Genomic DNA, 20,226 nt, shown 5'->3' on the forward strand with positions numbered 1-20,226 from the left:
TAATAACTGCAGAAGCCCAGAAAGGATCTCAATTCTTTCACTGTACTGGGGACCTTCCAATTCCTTACAGCTTCAGCTTTACGAGGGTCAGTACCAATTCCCTGTGCAGATATCTGATGACCTAGGAAACAGACCTCATCCTGCAGGAAATGACACTTTTCAAGTTTTACCTTGAGACCGGTCTCTTTCAACCTTCGCAGGACAACTTCAAGTCTCTGTAGATGTTCCTCATAAGTCGGTGAGTACACCAAAATATCATCTAGATATACTAACATAATCTGGAAAATCAAATCATTCATGGTCACCTGCATACAGCGTTGGAAGGTGGCTGGCCCATAACAAACACCAAACGGCATGCATGTGTATTGGTAAATTCCAAATGGAGTCGTAAACGCGGTTTTGTGTCGGTTGCTCTCCCGTACTGCCACCTGGTGATACCCACTGGCTAAATCAATAGATGAGAAGTACTTAGCCCCCTGGAGCGCATCAAAGCTCTCATCTATTCTTGGCAATGGGAAAGCGTCACGGTTAGTCTTGGCATTTAGCCTTCTGTAGTCAACACATAGCCTGAGGCTGTTGTCAGATTTCCTGACTACAACAATAGGTGAGGCGTAAGCAGACGTGCTTTCTTCTATCACACCCTTCTGTAGTAGTTTAGTGATGTGCTCTCTAACCTCATTGTACTGAGTTTGGGGAATGCGTCTGTATGGCTGGATCACCGGGATGTCATCTACTAAGTTAATCTGGTGTTCAACTGTATCAGTGTAACCAAGGTCATCATCACTCATAGCAAAGATGTCTGAAAACCTCATCAGCAAATCACACAATGGTGCTTTCTGCTCAGGAGTACCACCTATGTCTAATTTATCCAGGATCTGCTGTGACCTGTCCTGAGTTGGCGGACCACTTTTCTCATCAACAGTAATCCGCTCAATGCTAGCAGAGATCCGCTGAAACTTGACCTCACAAGCCTGGTTAGTATGGACACACTCTACCTCTGACAAAGTACCTAACCGGGTTCTTGGTTGTAACCAGATATCTTCTGGTGAGAAATTCACCACCTGCACTGGGAAGGACTGGCCCTGTGATGACACAAGAGCAGGAACAACTATCATCCCATGATGTAGCGATGCGTTCATGGGTTCTAACAGCATGCTGCGGGCACCTTTCTCTGATCTAGGTGCTAACCCTTTTGCCATTATTGTAGCTACTGATGAGGCAGGTATGTGTACAGTGTCCTTTCCAGCTACTTTAGCGACGGTCATTTTGCCCACGATGGTAGCCCTTTGCATCTGCTGGAATGCCTCTCTCCAATCTGACTGTAACTCTCCACCTAAAGTAGTTTCAAACTCACCCTGTACTAGCTGCCGACATCGACTAATAATATTCATTCCTATGAGGCCTGGCATATTTGGAGAATTTGGAGGTCCCTTTATCACCAAAAAAACACATTCCGGGAGCATCACTTCCAGGGTTTCAACATCTAACTCCAGGTACCCTAGATATGGTATATCTAAACCATTAGCTGCCGTGATTTTAAGCCAACCAGAAGTAGAGAGCATATCCCCATCCTCCCTACACAGGTGTTCTCTAAAGAAACTCTCAGAAATAGTGCTCCTTGGCTTCCGGTATCTAATAAGCATGAGGCCACAACACCTCCAATCTTTAGTTGAACGACAGGGCATTTACCGACTGCGCGTTCAAGTAGTCTGGTGCGTGTAGGGTCATTGATTGAGCCTCTGGGCTGCCCCCGCATTGCCTGGCTCACGGCAACCGAGGGCTGGAGTTTCCCCGAATAGCAGGCATTGTAGGATGATTCACTAGGATGCGCTTTATGGCTCTGCACACACTTTCTAGCAATGTGCCCCACCCCATTGCACTTAAAACAAATTGGCTGGCCATCTTCCGTAAACCTAGGCTGTGTTCTAGGTCTAACAGCTGGTTGCTCGGTTTTACATCTGTCACCAGTGAGTTCCTTCACAGCCTTGGTCAACTCACCTATGGCCTTTCCCTGCTCAGCCACTACTTGAAGCACATCTTCTAAAGTAACAGTGTGCCTGGTTGGAACATTAACAGCAGAGCACTGGGTATCAGCTACAGCTTCCGATGTTACATGTCTATTCTTGACTAGCTTTACCACACCAGTTTTTGGATCCTCCAGTGACCAGTTAATAGCTTCATCTCTCACCTCGACGAGAGTTGACCGGGGCTTTTCTCTCACAAGTTTACGAAGTTCCCTTCTAAGACTTACATCTCGAACACCTTCAATGAACTGATCTCTGATGACAACGTGTTCATTAGGAATTGCATTTGGTGACAACTTCCTTATACAACTCAGTATCTGTGACAGAGCATGTGAGTAGGTACGAAGGTCTTCACCTTCAGCTTGCTTACGGCCATAGAATGTGTGTAATAACTGGGCAGTACTTCACTTTTCTCTAAATGCTTCTCTCAAGTACGTGAATAAGTCTGCTGGTTGCCTGGGCTCAACCCCCATCCGAAACCTCACCTCTTCCAAGGCTGGCCCTCTTAAAAGAGATATTACATAGTCCAACTATTCCGCTGGGGTTTGATTTCTAGCCCTTATCACCCTCTCTACCTCCTCCACGAACTCATCAACTTCTCTCCCATCTGTACTCACATCGCCACTAAATGGGTTAATGTGGTGTTCCCTGGGTACATACACATACGATCTAGTTGAATGACTACTCAGATCAGATATGGCTGACATAGCCTCCCTATGCTTCCTACCGAGGTCTTGTAGTTGCTGCTGAATCTCCTCCATACTATCGTCAGCATCACCCTCTCCCATTACAGAAACAGAAGTGTCATCACCATCAACAGACATTGTGAATGTTCACGATGGGCACAGTTCAAAAAGTTCAAAGAGTTCAGTCTTTTATCAGTGCGCTATTCATGCAGGAGGAAGGATACACTGTGGTTCAGCTGGAAACAGTCTCTGGACAACAATAACTCAGCGCGGGGTTGACACTGGATGCAGCTGGGCTTGTGACTCTCCAAACCCCCCAAAATGCTGCTGTAGTGTGGTCCTCTGGTCCAGCAGGCTGATCACCAACACTTCTCGTCAGTCTATCCAATGAACCTCCACGAAGCCAGGCAAACTCTCCGCAGAACCTGTCTTCACCACTACTGTATTTCATTCAAAATAAAAATGAAACCAAACTCCTAACATTCAGACACCCCAGGCCTGGTACCAAAATGCGATGGGTCCTTAGGGTAATGAACTCACCGGACAACACAAAATTCTGTTTGGGGTTTTTATTCTGAATGCTGCCTCACTTCAATAGGAGGACAGCGGTCGATGGGAGAATAGAAAGAAATAGATCACGACTGCATGAAAATAAAATATACAAATGAAAGTGTACCCAAATGAAATATATACAAATGAAATACAGTAGTGGGCTTCGCCATTCACTTGCAGCCACGTTTCAAGATGGCCTCCTCAGCGTGGCTGGCCAAGAACAGCTACAGCAAAACTGTCTACCCCGATGCAGACTGCTATGCATCTCTGTCCACCATGCTTCACCCAGTCCTCGCTCTGACTGACACTAGGCGTCGTGTGTGTGACGTTATAACCCTGCGTCGAGCTTAATCTCTTAAAGGGGCAGTACAGAATTTCATTTCACTGCAGGAAGAAAGATCGGTTCTTTACCACCCGGCTACATCTTTAAAGTGAAAGTTCAGGTTTTTTGAAGTGGGGTTGCATGAGGTACCTATCGATAGTCAGTGTATTACCTGCAGTAGATGGGAGTCTGTGCGCCCCCAGTTTGGAGAGTTAGCAGGAGTAGCCGGCATGAAGTTGAGGAAGGCTCATCTAAAAAAATAAATCCGTTTAAGTGTACGCTTTGTTTCGAACGGGACGCGAACACATGTCTCTCGCACCACGGGCGACTACGTTAGCCAGTCGACCAAAGCGTCTGACCCGTTAGCCAAGGGCTAACGTGTCTACTTATTCGTGTACGTTACACTACCCCCCTCCTCCGGGATAGGGCCTTCCTGGCCGGACCGTCACAGCCGGGACGCGAGCTCGTGTCTCCCGCACCACGGACAACAACGTCAACCAGTGGAGACCCGGGTTCGCGTCCCGGCTGCGGCGATTCCCCCTCCTTCGGAAGCGCTTCCCGGGGAGGGGAGGGGGGGGTAGTGTAACGACCACGAATAAGTAGACTCGCTTAGCCCTTGTCTAACGGGTCAGACCCTTTAGTCGACTGGTTAACGTAGTCGCCCGTGGTGCGGAAGACCGGGGTTCGTGTCCCGGCTGCGGCGATTCCCCTCCCAAGCTGCCCCCCCGAATTGGCTACAGTGGTGTCAGAAGTGGGATGGCGAGATCGTGAAGGACCGTGAGGCCATCGGAAGCACTTCCCGAAGGGGTGGGTGGGTGTAACGTACTCGGTAACCCTTGGCTAACCAGTCGGACTCTTTGGTCGACTGGTGAACGTAGTCGCCCGTGGTGCAGGAGGCGTCCCGGCTGCGGCGGTTCCCGGGACGTCTCCCGAATTCGCTACAATATGTTTAATGACCGCTGCTCTTTTAGCGCGTTCATGCACAACACTGACAGTAACATCTAAATGTAACTAAAATATCACACATTAGCTTTTTTCTTTTAGCCTAGATACATTTAAATGTCAACCAAGCAGTGGGACTTGTGTTCTGTTTGAACTGACAACCTGTTGTCGAGTTCATGTCGGACCGACGTTATGCTCTTTGGTGTGTGTGTGGTAGGAGGAGAGAGACGGAGAAACTAACATTACGGAGTGAATTTTGTAACTAACGTTATGGCATGCTTTTCTTACCAACTGAGTGGGTTTTATGGCATCTGGCACGCTCCTCTTACCTTAGGAAAGTGGTCTAACTCCTCGATGCCTCTGTTCTGTGTTTGTGTTGTTGGAGTGAGTGCCATGTGTTGTGTTGTCTTCGGGAGAGTGAAGGCTGTGTCGGACGTGCGCATGTTGCGCAGCGGACTTTTCTGAATCGACTAGCCGATAAAAATATGCCGATAATGATAATATGAAAAATGACGAATATCTACGCCGATAATCGGCCATACCAATAATCTGTCGATCCCTACTTAACAGTAAAGTATAGGGGGCGTCCGGGTAGTGTACCGGTCTATTCCATTGCCTACCAACCTGGGGATCGCTGGTTCGAATCCCCATGTTACCTCCGGCTTGGTCGGGCGTCCCTACAGACACAATTGACCCTTCACAAAGTCCCGCCCCCCTTAGTTACTGTTGCTATACCCGTCAAGCATTTCAGAACTATCCAGGAAGTAGCCGGAAAGCACCAAAACATGAAGGAAGAAATCAGCGCATTGTGTGGGTAAAAGTAACAGTAATAATACGTTAGCTGTATTAGCTATCAATAATAGCTAGTAACAAGCTTAGCTTGGGGCAGACAGGTATTTTTGTTGATTTTGGATGGATTAAGCTGGCTATGGGATCTGCTATTCTGCAAAATCTATTGCCGGCATTGCGCTTCTTGCGTTCTGGGTTTCAGGAAGGGAAAGAAAATGACACCCCCTCCAAACTTTTCAGATATCTAGTATCCGATTTGCAGATCTCATAGGCAGACCGTTTCAGCATTTTGTTGTGTGTTTGAAAGCTTGACGGACCGTTGCTAAGGTAGGATTGGACAATCACCGTTCTGGGGCTGTACTTTGCGAAAGGTCAATTGGCCGTGTCTGCGGATGGGAAGCCGGATGTGGGTGTGTGTCCTGGTTGCTGCACTAGCGCCTCCTCTGGTCGGCTCCTCTGACGCCTGTTCGGGGGGGGGGGGGGCTGGGGAGAATAGCGTGATCCTCCCATGCACTACATCCCCTGGCGAAAGCGTTTTTTCCCCCCGAAATAGAAATAGGCTCAAATTTCCTGAGCACAAATGAAAAACTGATTAAATGACATCTTTGACATTAGATAATGAGCTGAATGACACTGGATAATAATGTGAGCGGAATAACAAGTCCAATATCAAATGCAGACAGATGCCCAAAGGACATGGTGAGATACTAGCAGTCCCAGCTAAATGCACACCAGTCTCAATATCCCACTTGGTGTGTGTGTCCAGAGCGTGCCCATCTGATAAGACTTTAATTTTTGTATATGATTTAGCACTTCAATGGGAAACATCACTTTTGAGAGATGGTGTCATGAGTTTTATATGACTGTATTTGACTTTAATTACCATAAAACCCCCTCCATCTTTCACCATTCTTTAATCAAATTTCAATTTGTGTATTTTGCTTGCTTCAGTTAATTTCTGAGAATGGCATGTCCTCTAACTTGATTGTTAAAGCATATCTAACATTGTTTAAAAATACAATACAAATTAAAATGATTATTTTATCACATAAGAACAATACGGGGTGACGATAACTGTGGATTGTGAAACCTGTGACAATGATCATTCATATGGTTTTATCTCACTGTTCTGGTGTAAAAATAAGTGACTAGTTCAGCTGATTTGTTCTATATTTACTTGGGACCCCCTCGTCCCTATGCCCCACTTTTGGAAACTCTGTTATGGCTGGTATATTCATTTGAAGTTCTCATATCATAGATGTTTGGCTATGTCATATTTTTTATTTCCTTGGCTAAATTTTGGGCTGCTATTTGATTTACTGTCATTATACTGTACAGATACTGTCTTTACAGGCACTATCTGAAAATACTATGAGAAAAGTATACTTATATTATGCTGAATTTTCTGGCTCTTGATTGAGATTTACACTTAAAATCATTCAGCATGAATTCCGGTCAGCATCAGCTTTTGCCATTTGATATATTTTATTCAAGTCAGCTATCGTTTATTTATACGTCCCTTAATCATTGTTACAGTCTCAAAGGGTTTTACATGCCCAAAGTAAAAAAAAAAATAGATGCAATAAATGACTACTCTCCTACCCTTAGACCATTGGTTCAGATGAGGAAAAAAAGCCTCGCACAGCCAGTCTAAATCTCGCCAACTCAGTTTCTTTAGCTATGATATATTAGTCTGGAGAGGATCCATTGAAAGTTGATTGTGTCCGGCAGCTGGAAATCGAACAAATGAGCGAACTATTGGGGGGGGGGGGGTTTAGAGATGATGTCAACCAGGGTTCACTAGTTGTCATCATCTCAACCTTCCCCATAGTTTGCTGATTGGCCTAGTTCAAAACTCGTGCTTTCAACTCATACCAACGATGGCTTGTCCAGACCTATATCCAGAGCGAAATCTGAGCTCAAGAAACACAGGGATAGCTGTGCGAGGCTAGAGGAAAAACTCCACACAAAAAAAACCTTCACAGGGAAAAAAAAAACAAAAAAAAACTGGGAGAAACCTCAGAAAGAGCAGTGAAAGGAGGGCTTCCTCTTCCAGGATGGATAAGCACGCGATGAGTGCCGAATGGGTGAGGTAGAAGATGAGGTTGCAGAAGTAGAAGTTCAACACTTTGGGCCTGTCTCAGTATCGACACTTGATCTGCACTTGGACGCTTGGGCACTTGGTGTCACAATGTCACCAACGTGCTACATTATAGGGCATACATATTTAGCAGATAAAATACACAGCAAGCGCATCATGCTAACACTAAGCGCATGAGCTCGCACACCAAATAGCAAAGTGCTCAAGTGCAGATCAAGCGCGGATAATGGTACAGGCCCTTAGTGAAAATACTAAATGACAACGTCAAATGGCATTAAGGGCATATTTTCCCTCCGTAATGTGGCATACCTCCAAGCAAAACAAAGACAAAATGCAGGGCGGGATGTAATTTGATCCTTCAGGATTTGATTGGATGGTACACAACATTGAATGATATTATTTGTTGGAATGTTGCCCGCCCGCCCACTCAGACCTGTCACAAAAAAACTGTTTTAGAAGAAGTTGCAGTAATGATATTTTAATGTAAAATAAGTGAAAACAGAATATTTGTGATTTTTTTCTTTGGCAAAAATTGGTGAGACGACAGACAGACAGACAGATAGATAGACAGATAGATAGATAGATTCATAGATACTTTATTGATCCCGAGGGAAATTAAAGTGTCATTACAGCTCGCACAATCCAAAGGCACAGGGGAAAAAAATCTAGATAGATTTTCCTTATGTGTCTCCGTGTTCCCTCCATCTTGTGTTTCCTCCTCCCCTTTCTGTCTCACTCTGTGTGTGTGTGTGTGTGTGTGTGTGTGTGTGTGTGTGTGTGTGTGTGTGTGTGTGTGTGTGTGTGTGTGCACGCCATGGGTGTGGCTCACTCTCTCCCCTGGCTCCCGCTTCACCTCCTCACCTGTCTGCAATCAACTCATCTGCTCTCCAGGATGAAAACCTTGACTCTCCTTCCACTCGCTGTCAGATTGTTCAGCCTGTTTCACAACTCTCTTGGCTGCTCTAGTAACTAGTTATATTTTTTCGAACTTGCCTTGTCTCCATTTCCTCATACCTGTTGATCTCACAGCGTATCTATCGTCCTGTGTTCAGGATTCCCTCTTGTCATCTGCCCACCACGCCTGCCTGCTTCATCAGCTCACTGGATTGCCAGCTCATCTGCTCAGCCTGGCCTCACCTTTCCATACCATCTCCCTAGACAGCTTCTCCAACCAGCCAACCGTCAACACCTTCACCACCCACATTCTACAGTCTACAATAAATCCTCATCTTTACCTTCAATCTTGTGTCTGTGTCTGCTCTTGGGCCCAAAAGAGAACCAAACCGTGAGAACAATCTGGTCACTATTGACCCAGCAGACACTGACATACTCCATCACGCCCTAGCCAACCAGGGCGCCCTCGGGCCAAATGACCAGCCCATTCGAAATGTAGTGGAAACTCTGCAGGGCCTCATCACCAGTGTTTCCCAGCTCAGCTCTCACACGAACACTGTCCTTTCTCATATTGCCGCCTTACCTGCAGCAGCCTCAGCTACCTCTCCTACCCCTTTGTCTCCACTGCCACTGGCTTCTCTAGCCCCTCTTCCCAGACAGCCCTTCATCCAAGCACCTGAGCTGCTGAGGACCTGGGGGCGTGTCGACATTTCCTCATTCAGTGCTCCGCAAGCAACACCCAACCACATACACCACAAATAAGTCCCATATAGCTTACATCATGGGGTTACTGTCAGGTGGTGCTTCTTGGTGATCTTTAGTGTTGTGGGAGAGACAGTCCTCTGTGTGTAATTCCTTTTTTAGTTTTTTTGTCAGAAATGTAAAAAATTCTGATCACCTTGTTTGGGGAAAAGAAGCAGCTAAACGGCTGCTCTTCGTCATGGCTCTGTCTGTAGCTAAATGCACAGTGGAGTTTAGAATACTGGCACAAGTGTGAATGGAATGATGAATCATTGCAGTTTTTTTTTCTTAATGGGCTAAATGACAGCATTAAAGATGAGCCACTGGCCAGGGATGAGTGACAGTTTAGACTCCCTAGTTTCTTTATTCAGTTATCAGGAATCAGGAACACTTTGTCATTTCACTTCATGCACTTGTGTGCATGGAATGAAATGCCATTTTCCCCAGCCCACAGCAGTACAACACAAAGACAAAAACACAACCAAAAACTAAAAGAACACACATATCGAAACTAACAAATATATCCAAACTAAAAAAACAAAACAAAAATCATTGTCCAATGGAACGAACGCCAGCCAGGGTGACTGTCGGAACCGCCGGTCTGCATGGGTTAGCAGTAAGCTTAGCCTGCCCCGCTTCCACATCCTGTCAGACTGCCCTCAGCGTTTCCTCCTCGGGTGCAGCTCCCGGCAGGAGCCGTGGTCCCCGGGCCGACCGAACGAAGCAGATCAAGCTCTCCCAGCTGATCCAGCGCCAGTTCTCCCAGCCAGACATCCTCGACACACCTCCCTGCACTCCTCACGACATCAAAAACACCACAGTCAACGCCAGGTGAGGCCCCTCCCAGACCGCCCTCGGTGTTATCGGAACTGCCGGTCTGCGTGGGCTAGTAGTTAGCTTAGCCTGCCCCGCTCTCCCAGCCAATCCAGCGCCAGCTCTCCCAGCCATCAAACGGAAAACAAAACGCAGACGCAGACGGGGACAAAGACACTGCATGGATGGTACTAGGTGAGGCCGCCGCAAATGTGAATTCGCACCGCCATCTTCCGACACCGGAAGCGGAAAGTTAAACTCACCTGTCACCCCATGACAGACATGCCCGACTCACATCTACCGTTGAGTGAGATCGAGCAGTGATAGTGTCTAAACCAAAATATTATTTATTCAAGTACGAGTCTTGAAATTAAACGAAAAGTCAATCATATTCTGCAAATAATGCACTGCTGATCTCAGCAGAGGAGAATCTAACCCATTTACAAAATGTGTCCCTAAAGCCAAAGCAGGTAAGCACCTCAAACAGATAAGGCCATTCATCAGAGTCAAAGGCCTTATCTGCATCAAGTGAGAGTAAGGCCATGTCTGTCGCCCCTCCCTGACTGTGTAAAATATTGAGCACTTGTCTCACATTGTGGAAACCCTGTCTACCATGAATAAATTCATTTTGGTCCTCTCTCACCACTCGAGGAAGCAGGCCCTCCAATCTTCTGTCAAGAACTTTGCAAAGTATTTTTGTACCTGAATTTAAGAGGCTAATTGGGAGCATATTTTTACATTTTGTGTTTGGTTTTTCTGGTTTTGGAAGTAATGTGATTAGGGTATCCCTCGTGGATGTGAGGAGAGGACCATTCCTGAAGGACTCCTGAAACACTTCCAAAAGGGGTGAAAGTAATTTAGACTGTAATTTTTTATAAATATCCATACAGATGCCATCTGGACCCACCACTTTTCCAGCCTGCATACAGCCAATTGCTCCTGCAATTTCCAGCTTTGTTAATTCTCCATCTAATACTCTACTTTCCTCTTCAGAAATTCTAGGAATATTAAGGTTGTTTAGGAATTGTGTCTGCATGTTCAGGCTAGAAGAGCACTCAGAACTATACGATTTTCCATAGAAGACCCTGAAGGCCTCATTAATCTCTGTTAGGTCCACTATAGTTCTACCTCGTGAAGTTTCAATGCAGTTAATGGACCTTTCTGTTTGTTGTTGTTTAATGCACCATGCTAAAAGTTTCACAGGCTTTTCTCCCTGGTCATAGTTGGACTGTTTGAGTATCACTAAAGTGACAGCTGCTTTGTTAGCTGACAGTTAATTATACTGTGATCTAAGTAGGAGTAGTTTTGCATGTCCATCTATAGAGCTAGGCCTTTTTTGGTAGATATATGTTTCTAGTTCTTTTATTTTCTCATCTAATGTCATCATTTCAAGTTAGGTACTCTTTTTTTGAGCTGGTAAAACAAGTTATCTGACCTCTAATAAATGTCTTGAATGCCTTCCATCTTATGCAGATGCTTGGGAAGTGTTGCATTCAAAATAAAAGTCAATTTGTTTATCTACAACATTTATAAATGTGGGGTCCACTAGCCACCCTGGTTGAAAGTGCCATTTTGGGGGCTGATTCACAAGTTTAGTATCTTTATGACTCAAAGATATAGCTGCATGGTTGGCTAGAACCATACTGCTATAATGACATTCATCAATTTTGGAAACAAGTAATGCTGAGACTAAAAAGCAGCCTATATGTGAGTAAGTGCTGGAATAACAGTATTATTCTACTGCATTTGGTTTACCATGTCTCCAGATATCAAACAAACTCAATTCTTTCATAAAATGGTGTATTGTCTTCCTTGATCTGGTGTGAGTATTATCTAAGCCAGATGATTTGTCTTTCAGTGGGTCTAATGTGCAATTAAAGTCGCCAGCTATTATGTGTTGCCCAGGGAGATTTAAAACAGTCAGAAACAGATTATTATAAAATGTAAGATCATTTTCATTTGGGCCATACACATTTATCAGATTTATATTTTCAAATAATAAAGTACCCTGGACCATGATATATCTACCAGCAGGGTCCTTATCTATATTTTGGATCTGCAGTGGGACAGATTTATGAATTAGTATCACAATCAGGGGTCATTGCCATGTCGGCTTGTGATGGACTTTTTGGTCAAAATGGGATTTTTACCATGGACATACAAAATATTAAGTGGTCAACTATTACCATCCATCCATCCATTAACCAGAAACATATAATTGCATGCTAGACCTCGCAATGTGCCATAATACATATTTACATATGCTACATGATTTTAAAATGATAGTATTTCTAACATTAGAAAACAGTGCCCTACCTTGTTATGATGTGAACACTTGGAGACTGGAAAGTCAGCCGTTGTTGGTTCATTGTCTGACCATACCTCATACACTCCATCAACCCATAATCTAAAAAAAAAAAAAAGCCTTTCTCCCACAAAGGATTGAAAGTGCGTTTGGTCATTTTCGGGGGCTGTAATTTTAGGCTAGCTAGCTATCTAGTTAGCAATCTGACTCATAGTGGGAGAATGCGCGCAATTGCATGAGTTTTACATATTAATATGCCTGTCATCCCGACTGTTAACGTGGCGTAACCTAGGTTACTGTTGTACTGTGGCCAAATTAATTTATTAGTCTCAGAATACATTAGATTACAATAATTTTCTTGTCTAAATATTGACGATTTGGCGGCCTGTCCAGGGTGTCTCCCCGCCTGCTGCCCAATGACTGCTGGGATAGGCTCAAGAATCCCTGTGACCCTGAGAGCAGGATAAGCAGTTTGGATAATGGATGGATGGATATTGACAAATTATATTGTCATGGAAAAAAAAAATTCTGTTTTTATTTATTTATTTATTTTTGCCACAGACACAGACAAGTCTTGCCACAGACACGTTTGTCTGTGTACGGAAAGGTTGATGACCCCTGATCATAACCCCTCTAGCATGGGTGGTATAGGGAGCAGATGACACCTGGCCCTGACATCTTATTTTGGAGATATCCCCACTCAGCAGGTGGGTGTCTTGCAAGAAAACTATTTTTGATTGCAACATTTTTGATTGCAACACTTTTTAAAAAAAATGTTTCATATACTTTATTTTGAGATACTTCACTGAGCCCCGGGGGGAAATTACACTCTGCATTTAACCCATCCTAGCTGTGTAGCTCTGAGCAGTGGGCAGCTGCCATGCAGCACCCAGGGACCAACTCCAGTTTGTCTTGCCATGCCTCGGTCAAGGACACATACAGGAATATAAAACCTAACATGCATGTCTTTCTGATGGTGGGGGAAACCGGAGCAGCCGGACAAAACCCACCACAGACATGGGGAGAACATGCAAACTCCACACAGGGGACGGCCTGGGATGACCCCCAAGGTTGGACAACCCCGGGGTTTGAACCCAGGACCTTCTTGCTGTGAGGCGACAGCGCTAACCACTGCAGCACTGTACCGCCCTTCACCTATTACCCTGCTCATCACTTGTTTCACCTTCGTAATTTTTCTCAAACCCTTACAGTTCCATGAAGTAAATTTTACCTTCCAGCTATTAGACATTAGTTATATAATATGTTGTAGTGGTTATGGGGATACATAATTCCCCTTATTGAGCTAGTTGGAACGTTGGGTTACAGCTGCTGTTTTCTCAGTTCGGGTTTGCAGTGATACACTTCCGCTGCGCGGGTTTCTGTTGTTGTTGTAATGGTGGAAGGAATAAATGGTGCACGTTGTGTAGCCGAAAGAGAAAGTTGTCACGATTCCTGCTTGAGCTCCTCTACACTGCTGACCCCGACGTTTGTCTCTTGGTAGTTATCAGAGACAATCTTTCAAATGAACATGGTTGACGAAATCAACGCGGTTTCTCTCAAATTGCCAGAGTTCTGGGAGTCATCGGCAACGACATGGTTCGCCCAGGCGGAAGCGCAGTTTGCTATCCGCAAAATAACAGATGATGCTACTAAATACTACTACGTGGTATCGGCGCTCGGGTGTTCGAGTGCAACTGGAGTGGTGAGTCTCCTTATAAATCCTCCGGCGGCAGACAAATACAAGGGGCTCAAAGATCACCTCTTGAAGATTTTTGAACTGTCCAACGCGGAGAGGGCCCACCGTCTCTTTTCTCTGCAAGGCTTGGGTGACAGCAGGCCATCCGAGCTCATGGACAAAATGCTGAATCTGCTGGGACCGGCGCACACACCTAATTTCCTCTTTGTCCAACTGTTTCTGCGACAACTGCCTGCTCAGGTGCAGACCGCTTTGGCTAACACCAGCATTACCGATTGCCACAAGCTAGCTGAAGAGGCTGACAAGTTCTTCCTGGCCAGCCAACAGCAGCACTGCGCGTCCGCGCTCACCCCTGCCCACCCCCACACGCCACCACTTGGTGACTCCATGGTGGTCGCCACAGCAACCCCCGGTCGGTGACAGGAGCCCGGCCTGTGCTTTTACCATGCAAAGTTCGGGGCCAGGGCGAAAAAGTGCAACTCCCCGTGCAATTTCAGCCCATCGGGAAACGCCGAGGCCGGCGCTCATTAGTGGCCATGGGCATCTGCGTGGAGGACAACAGGCTACTTTTCCTGCAAGACTCCATCTCGGGGCGACGTTTCCTATGCAACACTGGGGCGCAGAGGAGTGTCGTACCTGCATCGAGTGTGGACGCCTTGTCGGGCGCTCATGGCCCTCCCATGGAAGCTGCTAACGGCAGCTCTATCCGTACGTACGGCACGAGGCACATTGACATGTGTTTTAACGGACAGCGGTTCAGCTGGGATTTTGTCACCGCCGACGTGGCATTTCCCCTCCTCGGTGCAGATTTCCTTTGTGCTCATGGGCTGCTGGTGGACGTCAGGAATCGACGCCTGATTGACGCCGTCACCTTCACTTCACACGCATGTGCACTCAGCGATACAGGCTCCGTCAGGCTGTCCAGCATGCTCTCCAACGAGGATGTGTTTCTCCATCTTCTGTCTGAGTTCCCTGACCTCACTCAGCCCACATTTTCGTCATCTACGACCAAACATGGGGTTGAGCACCACATCGTCACCACTGGCCCGCCGGTGCACGCCCGAGCTCGGCGCCTCGACCCGACCAAGCTCTCTGTCGCCAAGGTGGAGTTTGAGAACATGGAGCGCCTCGGCATCATCCGTCGCTCCAGCAGCCCGTGGGCTTCACCCCTCCACATAGTGCCTAAGCCTGGCGGTGGGTGGCGTCCATGTGGTGACTACCGTCTATGACGCAACAACACCGGACCGCTACCCGGTCCCTCACATCCAAGATTTCTCCGCCCACCTGGCTGGGAAAGTGATCTTTTCCAAGGTGGACCTCGTCCGTGGATACCACCAGGTGCCCGTCCATCCCGCTGATGTCCCCAAAACGGCTGTGACAACTCCGTTCGGACTGTTCGAGTTCCTGTGCATGCCGTTTGGGCTCAAGAACGCCGCGCAGTCCTTCCAACGCCTCATGGACTCAGTGTTGCGGGACCTGCCTTTCCTCTTTGTGTGCCTGGATGACATCCTGGTTGCTAGCACCTCCGTGTCCGAGCACTTGTCCCACCTCAGAGCCCTTTTCGAGAGGCTCAGCCTGCACGGGTTGATAGTTAACGCGGACAAATGCCAGTTTGGTCTGAGCACCATCGACTTCCTGGGCCACCGGGTCACCAAGGATAGGGCGGCCCCCCTTCCAGCTAAGGTGGAGGCCGTCGCAGACTTTCCACCCCACACACGGCCCAGTCCCTCCGGGAGTTCATTGGCATGGTGTCCTTCTACCACCGGTTCATCCCCCGGGCTGCCGATCTCCTCCGCCCCCTATATGAGGCTCTGAAGGGCACAGCCCCCAAACACGCCGTGGACTGGTCTGCAGAGAGGGACAAGGCTTTTAAGGATGTGAAGGCCGCCCTGGCTGACGCGGCGATGCTGGCACACCCTGTGTCTGGAGCGCCCATCGCCATCACGACGGATGCTTCGGACTACGCTGTCGGCACGGTTTACGAGCAGTGGGTGAGCGGCGCGTGGCAGCTGCTTGCCTTCTTCAGCCGGCAGTTGAATCTGAGAGAGCGCAAATACATCACCTTTGATCGTGAGCTGCTTGGCCTTTTCCTCGCTGTTAGGCACTTTCGTTTCCTACTGGAGGGCCGTCAGTTCACGGCTTTCGTTGATCACAAACCGCTGGTGTTCATGATGGCCAAGGAGGCAGAGCCGTGGTCAGCCCGACAGCAGTGACAGTTGGCCTACATCTCTGAGTTTACCACCGACGTGAGGCATGTCGCTGGGAAGTCCAACCCGGTTGCCGACTGTCTCTCCTGGGACATTGCTGGTGCCGCTCATTTGGGACTCGACTACAGCCAGATGGCGGCTGACCAGGCCGCCGACCCAGGAGTGCAGGCATGCAGGACCGCCGTCACAGGGCTGCAGTTGGAGGATGTGGTTTTCGACGATGCCAGCGCCACGCTCCTGTGCGACGTCTCTACGGGTCAGCCCCGACCCGTCGTTCCGACTGCTTGGAGGCGGCGGGTCTTCGACGCAGTCCATGGGTTATCTCACCCTGGCAGAAAGCCTTCACAGAGGTTGGTGGCAGCAAAGTTTGTCTGGCATGGACTCAAAAAGGATGTGAGGGACTGGGCTGACACCTGTGTTGAGTGCCAACGCTCCAAAGTGCTCCGCCACGTCAAAGCGCCCCTGATACCTTTCACGGTACCTGAGAGGAGGTTCGGCCACGTGAATGTGGACCTGGTAGGCCCCCTACCCCCCTCCCGTGGTTTCACATACCTGCTCACCATGGTCGACAGGACCACGTGATGGCCAGAGGCCGTCCCGCTTTCGTCCACGACAGCGCCTGAGGTTGCCCGAGCGTTCATCGGAACCTGGGTCGCCCGCTTTGGCACCCCATCTGACCTCTCCTCGGACAGAGGGCCGCAATTCACATCAGCGCTCTGGGAGGAGATCGCCGTGGGTTTAGGGGTGAGGCTCCATCGCATCACAGCGTATCACCCTCAAGCGAATGGATTGGTCGAGAGGTTCCATCGCTTGATGAAGGCCGCATTGCGGGCTACCCTCAAGGACGACCGCTGGGTCGACAAACTGCCTTGGGTCATGCTTGGGCTCAGGACGGCCCCCAAGGAGGACCTCCAGCCCTCATCCGCCGAACTGGTCTACAGACAGCCACTTCGGGTCCCGGGGGATTTCCTTCCCACCGCCACAGCTCCCTGGTCCGCCAGCTGCCAACGGACTGCGCTGCAGGAGGAAGCCAGGGCTTTTGCACCGGTCCCCACTTCTCAGCATGGCGGCTCTCAGTCCTATGTCCCCACGGAGCTGCAGTCGGCAGAATATGTTTTCATCCGTCACGACGCGCACCGCGGTCCCCTGCAGCCACCCTACGACGGCCCATTTCGGGTACGGGACACTGGAGATAAGCACTTTGTGGTGGAGGTTGGCAGCAGGCTGGAGCGGGTTTCTGTGGACCGTCTCAAGCCTGCTCACCTGGACTTAGACCGCCCTGTTGGTCTTGCCCTGCCCCCACGGCGGGGGCGCCCCCGGCCCTGCCCCCCTCCCCCGGCGAGCCGCCCCTTGCTTCCCCAGCCCCTCCCTTTCCCCGGTCCAGCTGTGAGGACTCTGCTGCTTTGCCTGCGGTTAACCAGCACCCAGCTCCTGTTCAGCGGAGCCGTTGGGGCAGAGAGATCCGCCCCCCTCGCCACACTGACTTTTCGTATTAAGGCGAATTCTGGGGGGACGTGTGTAGTGGTTATGGGGCTACATAATTCCCCTTATTGAGCTAGTAGGAACGTTAGTTTACAGCTGCTGTTTTCTCAGTTCGGGTTTGCAGTGATACACTTCCGCTGCGTGGGTTTCTGTTGTTGTTGTAATGGTGGAAGGAATAAATGGTGCACGTTGTGTAGCCGAAAGAGAAAGTTGTCACGACTCCTGCTTGAGCTCCTCTACAATGTCCTCAAGAATCGTTTTGGTAAAATACACTGATGAAAACATGTCCACAGACAAAAAGTTGAAAAGAAAGACTGAATAAAGTAAATAAATAAATAAAAAAAACACCATGAACCCCCAGTGGAGACCATATCCACTGAACACCCCCCTCCTCTCCCACTATATTACTACTGCTTATGAGCAAAACGGGCCCACACACTACAAGGGTCTATCTATCTCTCACTTTTAGTTATTCCCTTCTATTTAGCTCTAACTGCCTTAACTGAATGCTAACTAAGCTCACAGTTTGTAAAAATGAACTGTGTAATATTTGTAACCTGTATAGAACAGTTAAAGGAGCACACAGCAAATAGTCAATCACGTGCCTGGAACCCACGCTGACGGATGGAGAACATATGTAAGGAATCGGATAATAAAGCTGTTGGCCACGTAAAGTCCGTGATGGGTTGAACGTCCCTTGTAAGCAAATGCCGTTTCAGCTGTCCATTGCTTGGGTGCATAAATGTCATTGTTTTCCCTTTTTCCAAACTGTATTAAGCCCACTGTCCACATCAATAAAGATGAACATTTATTTTGGCCACGACAATGGAAAGGGAAACGAAACGCAGTCCAATCCAATGGAAAATTATAAACAAAAAAGGAAGATCATATTACCCTGCGTGAGAGTGATATAAAACAATAATCAGTATTGCCGCTACATTTCAGCAGGCGTTTGCAAAGTGAGAGACCTCTCAGCATGTGTCACCAAGAGCCGCGGCAGGAAGATGATTCTGTGCTTATGGCCCCCCTTGACTTGCAACTTCCTTTTTTTGGGGGGGGGGATTTCCCCCCTTTTCTCCCCAATTGCATCCAGCCAATTACCACACTCTTCCAAGCCGTCCCGGTCACTGCTCCACCCACTCTGCCGATCCGGGGAGGGCTGCAGACTACCACATGCCTCCTCCAATACATGTGGAGTTGCTAGCCGCTTCTTTTCACCTGACAGTGAGGAGTTTCGCCAGAGGGGCGTAGCGCGTGGGAGGATCACGCAATTCCCCCCAGTCCCCCCCCCCAACAGGAGCCCTGACCGACCAGAGGAGGCGCTAGTGCAGCGACCAGGACACATACCCACATCCGGCTGCCCACCCGCAGACACGGCCAATTGTGTCTGTAGGGACGCCCATGTTACCTCGGGGATTCGAACCGGCGATCCTCGTCAAGGCTGGATTAGTACCCCCAGGGGCCCCTGGTCACTCAAACTTAGCTTTGCTTTCCAATGTGCTGACTTTGAATATTAGCCCATTAAGTTGTCTTCAGTATCAGAAATCCGTTGTTCCGTATGCGTAATCCGCCCTGTGCATTCCTGTACCTACTTTCATATATCAATAATTAGTGTGAATGCTGGGCATTCACACTATTGCTTTGCAGTTCTTTATTTATTTGTTTTTCTTCCACCCATTTTTGACACTTTGTAGTTCCTTCATACTTTTAGCTACTGAAACCATTCAACTATCAAAATATTCAGCTCATTAAGGAAATTATTGCCCCCCTTTCAGATTTTTCATACCTTTTGAACTTTTTGAAATATTCAACTTTTTTCAGCCATTTTTTGAATGGGAGTCAATGGGGGACTTTTTCAACCTTTCCACCTCTTTTACTCCTTCATACTTTTAGCCACTGAAACCATTCAGGTATCAAAATGTTCATCTCTTTAAGCCCATTAAGGCTCACATTTCGGTTTTTTTTAAATCTTTTATACTTTTAGACATGTTAAGCTTTTTCTACTTTTTCAAAACAATGGAAGTCTATGGGGAAAGGTTGAAACCCTCATCACCTTTGAACTGTATCTCCTCCTTCATTTTTTAGCTAGAAACCCCATTTAAAGCTTAAACAGTTCAGGACATTCAGCTCTTTTAGAATCCTATTCAGATTTTAAAAATATTATATAGTTTTTCAACAATTCAGCTTTAAAGTTTAGCAATTCTGCCATACACTTTGCCTGTTAGAATGTTCAGTCCTATTGTGACATCACATATCAATTTGAAACTCAACTGCCAGCTTAATTAGTGTGAATGCTGGGCATTCACACGCTTTTTCTGTGGAAAAGCATTTTTCTAGTTGTTGCTTGCATCACATCAATTTTCTTACAGAGTCCTCTTTTCAAGGAATGTATGGCTTTCATGATATCCTGACCTGAGTCCGAGATTTCGCCATCTCTTTCGTCGAGGTCGTCTTCCATGGCGTCGTTTATTTCTTCACCCTCCAAATGTTCGTCCTCGTATCGTGACTTCCTTATCTTTTTGCCTCCTTTTTTGCGACATTTTTAATACCCAGTACTCTTACACACGTGTTGCTTGTCTTTAGATAATATTCTGGTTTGTATTGCAGGGTCAATTACATGCCAGCAGCAGAGCCGAAAAGTTGCGACCTCTTCGCACCGCGCCAAAACCGGA

This window comes from Lampris incognitus, chromosome 4 (assembly GCF_029633865.1).
Source record: "Lampris incognitus isolate fLamInc1 chromosome 4, fLamInc1.hap2, whole genome shotgun sequence".
Classification (NCBI taxonomy): Eukaryota; Metazoa; Chordata; class Actinopteri; order Lampriformes; family Lampridae; genus Lampris; species Lampris incognitus.